The sequence below is a fragment of the Psammomys obesus genome, unplaced genomic scaffold, assembly GCF_907164565.1.
Source record: "Psammomys obesus unplaced genomic scaffold, mPsaObe1.curated_primary_1811, whole genome shotgun sequence".
NCBI lineage: Eukaryota > Metazoa > Chordata > Mammalia > Rodentia > Muridae > Psammomys > Psammomys obesus.
In genome coordinates, this window is record NW_026596051.1 from 18,190,510 (window position 1) to 18,197,467 (window position 6,958).

Consider the following 6,958-nt stretch of genomic DNA (forward strand, 5'->3'; position numbering starts at 1 on the left):
AATCACATATCAAATCCTCTCCTTGTCTATTAATTAACATTCCTTCTGTTAAGATCTCCTCCAAAGTATAAACTACTACAAAGGTATATCTGGGGATTGGAGCAGTGGCTCGGCAAACTGAGAGCACTGGCTGCTCCCACAGAAGACCCAGATTTGTTTTCCAGCACTGACACAGTAGCTCACAACCACCTGTAACACCTGTGTCAGGGGATCCAGTGCCCTCATCTGACCACCTCAGTTTTCCTGCATATGTGTGTGTGTGCATATATATATATATATATATATATATATATATATACATGCTGGAATCAGTATGATAGTCCCCTCATTTATACAGGCCTGGTTTAAGGTATATAACTCCAAAGTCTGGGTAGATCCATTCTTTGTCATTCATCTGCATTCAGGAATTTTTAACTTAATTTGAACAATGTCAGAATACCTATGATGTCTTTTCCCTTGAGTTACACAGAAGGACTCATCTATACATAATTTGGCTCCCTGAAGGAAAGGGTCTTGCTCATGTCAAAACAGACAGAGTTGGTCAAATTTCAACAATAGTGTTCTGTGGGCACAGAAGGGTCCCTGCACTCAGGAATTCTGCAGGGTAGGAGCATGGTTAGTGGCTAGGATGGAATCATCTCTCTCCAGAGGAAAGCCTTAGGCTTCAGGTCTGCTGGCCATCTTCCAGCCTTCTGCTGTGGGTGTCTTCCTAGGTGGAGAGCAGTGCTAACAATTAAACAGCTGCAAAAGTTTCTTTTCAGCTCTCCTTCATGGGGCTGGGAGGATGCTAATTGAATGCATTCCAGCCAGCCATCTTAGACTGGTCCTGACAACTTTGACAAGTTGGCTGTGGTTGTCGTTTCCCATGACCCTGAGGGAGTGCTCCAAGGGCAGTAGCTTTGTCCTCGCTTACAAAAAAGATGCAAAGGCTTTTCCAGAAAGGCTAGTATTGGGGCTGGCATTAATTCCTGCTTAATTCTATGGCCTTAATTTCCTTTGCCTCCTCCAGGAGAGGCTTGGGTCCCTAGTCTCATGTGCGAGACTTTTGTTTGATAGTGTAAACATCAGTACGGAGTCTGCAGCACCCCACTAGGCTCAAGTGTTGGTTTAAGTCCTTTCTTGGTTTTGGGGACTGGATATTAGGCATGAATGTCTTGTATCCTAAGAGGAAAAAAAAAAATGGAGGAGAGACCCAGAATAGAGTTTTTGATAAATTTCTCTTTAATCTCCATGGTGTGAAAGTGGGAAGAGACTTCTGTGAACTCCCCAGGGGGTGGTCCATCTTATTGTCGCTCTCTTCCAGTCTCTGGATCCTCCCATTCAAAGGCAAACAAATCCCTACTTTCCTCTGCCAAATAGAAGTCCAGAAATCATCTTTAAGGTTGACTACACTGAGCTGTTTTTGATCACAGGGAATCTCTGATAAGAGGGTGTAGGGTTCTGGGCCACCACTCTGAGCCATCTGGTTTATAGCCCTCAACTCTTCGACTTGATTGAGCCCCATCTGCTCTCCTTACAGGGAATATTGGGGTACTGTCTTGGAGTTCGAAGGCTTCATCCTCAAAAAGACTGTTGCTGATTGGAGTCAATTGTTTCATCCCTTACTGAGGAATTGCAATCTGCTTCTGTTTAACTGTCTCACCGGGTGCTGTAACGTGGATCTGAATAGGAACAGTCTTTGGCCATGCCTATCTCCCTGCTTCACCTCAGTGGGCCGTTTTCTCTTCTGCCTTAGCAGCTTGGAGCCATAAAGAGACACAAAGTTCAGCTCTGTCTGTTTGCAGTCCTTAACCTCTGCTGAGTCGTTAGTCTCTTCTGAAGAGGCTTATCCCTACCTCCAGGACTGAAAACAAATACATGCAGGTTGTCTAGAAAAAGAAGGAAAGAGAGAGGAGGAGAAAATGGACAGAGAAGAATGACCCAGAATCTATGAAAAAGAAAAAAAAATTAAATTTTAAGCTTGTTTGAAAATTTCACAAGTACTTCATTATGCCATTTCATTCTCCCCTCTTTCCAAATGCTCTGTATTCCCCACTCCCTTTTGAATTCATGAGCTTTTAATCATTGTTAAACACACACACACCTGTGAGTTTATTTATTGTTGCTCATGAGTTGACATGTTTAGGGCTGACCACTTGGGACTGGGATAACCCATCAGGGAGCTCATGTCTGGAGAAGACTAATTTTCCCTTCCTTAGTGGCCATTAATTGCCTAGAGGTCCTTATCTAGGGAGAGGGCCTTGTGAGACTTGCCACACTCACGATGGCATGCCAACGAGTGTTGCCATTGTTCAGGTCTTGTTCAGGTGACCATATTGCTGAGATTTCATGGGTGCAGCTTCTCTTTCATATACAAAAGACATTATTTCACAGCAGAACTCCTGGTCCTTTGGCTCTGACAGTCTTTCTGCACCCTTCTGTAATGTTGCCTGAGCCTTAGGTGTCGGGGTTGTGGTGTACATGTATGAAGTGGAGCTAGGCTGCCAGTGATCAACTGTTCTCTGCAGTTTGACCAGTTGTTGATTTCTGTAATATACTGATCTGGTGCCAAAAGAAGCTTCATTGATGGGGACTGAGAGCTGTGCTTACCTGTCAGTATAAGTACTAGCATGCAGTTAGAAATTATACTGGCTTAGGAAAGTGGCAGCAGTAGCTTCTCTTATAGGGTCCATGGCTTTGCCAGCCATAGGTAGGTAATTGGCTAGATTTACTTTTATTGATGGGCAGCCCCACTCCATGACTTTCTGCCCCCAACAACTACCACTTTCCCAGATTGGGACGCAGCTCGTGTCTCTACAGTCCTGTACCCCTCAAGGCTTCATGAAGCTGCAGTGGGGTATGTCTACAGCACTACCATTGACAAGTGTCTGCTGGAGCCCCAGATTCACACAAGACATCTCCGAAATCTGAGTAGAGGCCTCAGCTTGTGTCTCCTACATGGCTTAGTCTTAGCATCTTTGATCCTGACCACTTCTCGTCAAGCAACACTTGCCAACCTTGCTGCTTGGTGACCAAGCGTCCAACACATAAACTTTGAGGGACACGCTGAAACCTTTCTAGCTCCTAGTCAAGTGTGTATTCCAGTCCTGTCCCTATTCCACTGGACACAAAGCTCAAGGGCAGACACAAGGGAGTACATGCAGGGCTGTTAAAGGTAGTTCCCTTCAGTCAGCACATTGCCACCTTTGAGCTGCCCGGTGCTCTGTGGCTCTACTCAGCTGCACCCTGCTATTCTGTGGGTCTCATGGTACAGATAACATCTTGAATCTGAAGCTGGAGATGGCCTGGGAGACTGAAGGTGCAGGTGAGCCCATGACCATCAGTCAGGCTCCAGGGAAAGATCCATTAGCATATAATAAGTCTGAGGCCCCTTTTCTGCCCAAGCTTCAGGTTCTGTATCTATAAATGGGCCCATTTGTGATTGGATGAGGCTGAAAAAGCTGAGGTCAGGCATAGGCAATGGCCCAGTGGAGGCAGTATTTGTTGCGCAGGCATAAGGACCCAAGTCTCCATAAAAAGCTGAATGTGGTGGCTTTATGCCTCTACATCCAGCACTGGGCATGGGGTAGGAGAGCAGAGACAGACTGGTCTCTGGAGCTTAATGATCATCCAACCTAGCCAAATGTCAGCTCCAGGCTTGGTGACAGACCTTGTCTCATAGAATAAGGTGGGAGAACAATTGAGGAAGACACCTGATGTCTACCTCTGGTCTCCACACTGGGCACACATGTGCATTTGTGTGAGTGTACACGCACGCACGCACGCACGCACGCACGCACGCACGCACGCACGCACCAGGCTTGGTCCTGCACTTGGTGAGTGCTTTCACAGCCCGGCTGCTGATGTCAGCAATGGCAAAATTCCAATCTGGAGTCTGGGAGGCCTCTCAGGGGCTACCTCAGACTTGATAGGGCAGCAGGTCTTGATTGGTAGCACCAGTTTGGTGCTTACATTAGGAACTCATGAGGAAACTAAACACAGTCTTTTTGTTGCTGGTTTTTGCTGCTGTGTTGTGTTGTTGGGGATGGACCCAGAATCCTGCATATCCCAGGCAAGTGTTCTATCACTGAGGCTAACTCCTCACCCCCACATACAGCAGCAGCAACAAGAATCCTCATCTCCAGGGAACTTATGCATGCATTCCCTCGCCATGCCACCAGCACAGTGAGGTGCAGCTCCTCCACCTCAGAGCTCTCACAGGACCATCATCATCACGGCTGTCAAGAGAGACCAGAGAGCCACAGTTAAAACATCTGTGGCTGCCTGTCCCTTTATTTTGAGGCACTTTCTGATTTACTTCACCTTGCTTTTTTAGGCAGCCCAGGCTGGCCTCTGACTCATTCTATGGAACGCCTTGAATTGCTGCTGCTCCTCTTGCCTCTGCTTGGAGGTCTCGTGTTTACAGTTGTATGCTGTGATGTCCCACCATCCTGGCAGCTTTCCAGTGTGACACTGATAGCATGGTTGGGTGCCTTAAGAAGAGCATTGCAAAGTGGGACATGCGCAGGATGTGGGTATTCTTGTGTGTGCGGACATCTGTGCAGCAAAGACCTTTTCTGCTTTGTGAAATTGCCCAGGCCTATACCTGCGGGAGCTCCCTGCCCCCATTCCCCAGCCCCTGAGAGCTTCATGCAGGAGCAGTCTGCTGCAGTCAGTGATTCTGTGTTCTGCTCAGCAACAATATGGTCTATTAATTGATGCATCTTCTATTTGGTAACAGTCTTCCTAATTAACAGGGGCTCTATTTAGCAACAGTATGTCTTATTTAATTTCTTTCATGTGTTCTGGTGAAAAACATTATGCTTCATTTAATATATTTCATCTGTTTACTCCTCATGAATTCTGTAACACAGGGTGCAGCTGGTGGTGTCTACAGAGTGTGAAGGAGGGGGGCTCCCCACGAAGGGCTTTCCAGAGAGAGGGATCTGAGCTCTGAGAGCCAGCATTTCAGGTGGGGGCAGGGTGGGAAAGGGCCAGGGGTTTCAATCAGCTACATGGTGTGTGTGTGTGTCTGTGTGTGAATTTGCCAGGGGGTGCATCTCAGCTGGACTTGGGGTTCTCAGCTACTGTTTTCTAAGTATCTCATATCTCCTACCTACCTTCAAAGTTGCCAAGTCCCAAGCAAGCCTTTAGCTGTCTTTCATGGGATGGCCTCTGTACCGTCTTTCAAACCTGCTCCTGGTTTAGCACTAAGGCCCCAACTTTTGTCCCTCCTCTCCAGGAAAGGGCTTTGCCAGAAACATGAATGGCAATCACACCTGCTGGCCAGCCACTTGCCGTTCCTCGAGCCTCATGTTCACCTGTATGGACATTGTGTTCCCAAGGCCTAGGTGTTGTACAGTACTGGTGAGTGTTCAAAAGTATTTGATGGATAAGATCTTTGTGTTTGGAGTATGTGTGTGGTTTTGTGGGACAGTGTTGCATAGCTGCCTTGCTTATGTGGCCTTCAGTGATAGACATACAGTCTGGTGGGTGTCCAGGGTAGGGTATGGATGAGAGCTGGTTCCAGAGGACAACCCCCAGCTGAGCCTATACAGGTGTGGCAGATGACAAGAGATGGCCAACAGGTGGAGCAGCATCTTCAGCAGAGCAAAGGGGACTGTGGGAAGATAAGAGGGCTGCTGGCCACCTGGACAGGCACTCTACCCCAAGTCTCCATCCTTTCACTACATAGCTCAGTAAGTTTAGGGAGGCCCCAGCAGGGCAGACCAAAGCTGCAGGCATGCGTATTTGCCTTTCTAGGTCTGGCTTATTACACACAGCAGTTCATTTTCAAGACTGCACAGCATGCTGTTATATCCCACGTTTTCTTTATTCCCATGAACATAAGTGGGTTCCATATCCTGGCCATTGTGAACAGTGCCACGGTGGGCATGGGGTGCAGGCAGCTGCCTCTGGATATATACCAGGAGTGGGATTGCTACGTGACATGGTTATGTTTTTAATGTTTTGAGGAACTTCCATGTGGCGGTCCATCATCATCACCAGGTAGTTCATTGGCATCAGACACATGTATACTGGGCAGCCATCTCCTTGTCCATCTTTAGAACTTTGCCATCTTCCAAAACTTAAACTGTCCAGTGCCGGCTCCTTGTGTGATCACCTTGGCTGGACCCACCTCTGAACTCCCTGCCTTATGATTCAGATGGGTGACTGATTTCTGGCTGTTTTTGGCTCTGCATGCTTGCCCCTGTAAGGGAGGGTACTACCAAAGAATGAGAGAAGTCAGGGGGGTGGCGACCTGGGACAGTAAAGGAACAGAACAGGAGCTGAACATGGTCTGCCCATCCATGAGGATCTCGGCTGGAGGAAGAGAGATTTTTCCACCTGCCTGAGGATCCGGGCCTGAGGGCTGTTCCTTGAACTTTCCTCCTTGCTCCTACATCATCTATACGGCACCTGGAAGCCAGCCCAGTGTGGAGGAAATGAAAGATGAAAAACCCTGTGCTAGTTATCTTTCACAGCCTCTGGAGCTGCTGTCCATCCTTCTCAGCATGACCCACAGCTCTGGGCCCTGTGGCCTGCTTCCTTCTGGCTCCCTGCCTTCTCCCTACCTCTTTTTTCTGTACTTTCAGGACATTATTAACATTAGGTCTTCTGTCGTTGAAGTTCCATCAGGGAGCAGATGGTCAGAATGACAGGCAACAGGAGGACTGTCAGCATCTCTAGGGCCGGAAGCAAGAAAAGAGTGGCCATGGATGGGAGAGAGAGCAGGAAGAGCAGTGAGCCACACAAGAGGACAGGGGCTGTGCTAAATAATAGGCTTGGCTGCAGGCTGGAGAACAGATCAGCAATGAATGTTTAAAGGGAGAGAAGGAAGACAGGAGAGGAGGAAGCAGGGCCAAGAAAGGGCAGAGATTCTGTCTGAGCAGACTGAGGGAGGGGGGGTGAGGCCAACGTGAGAGGAGGTGTGAGGTGGTGCCACACGCATACAAACAGGGCTATGTTCCTGCCCTTG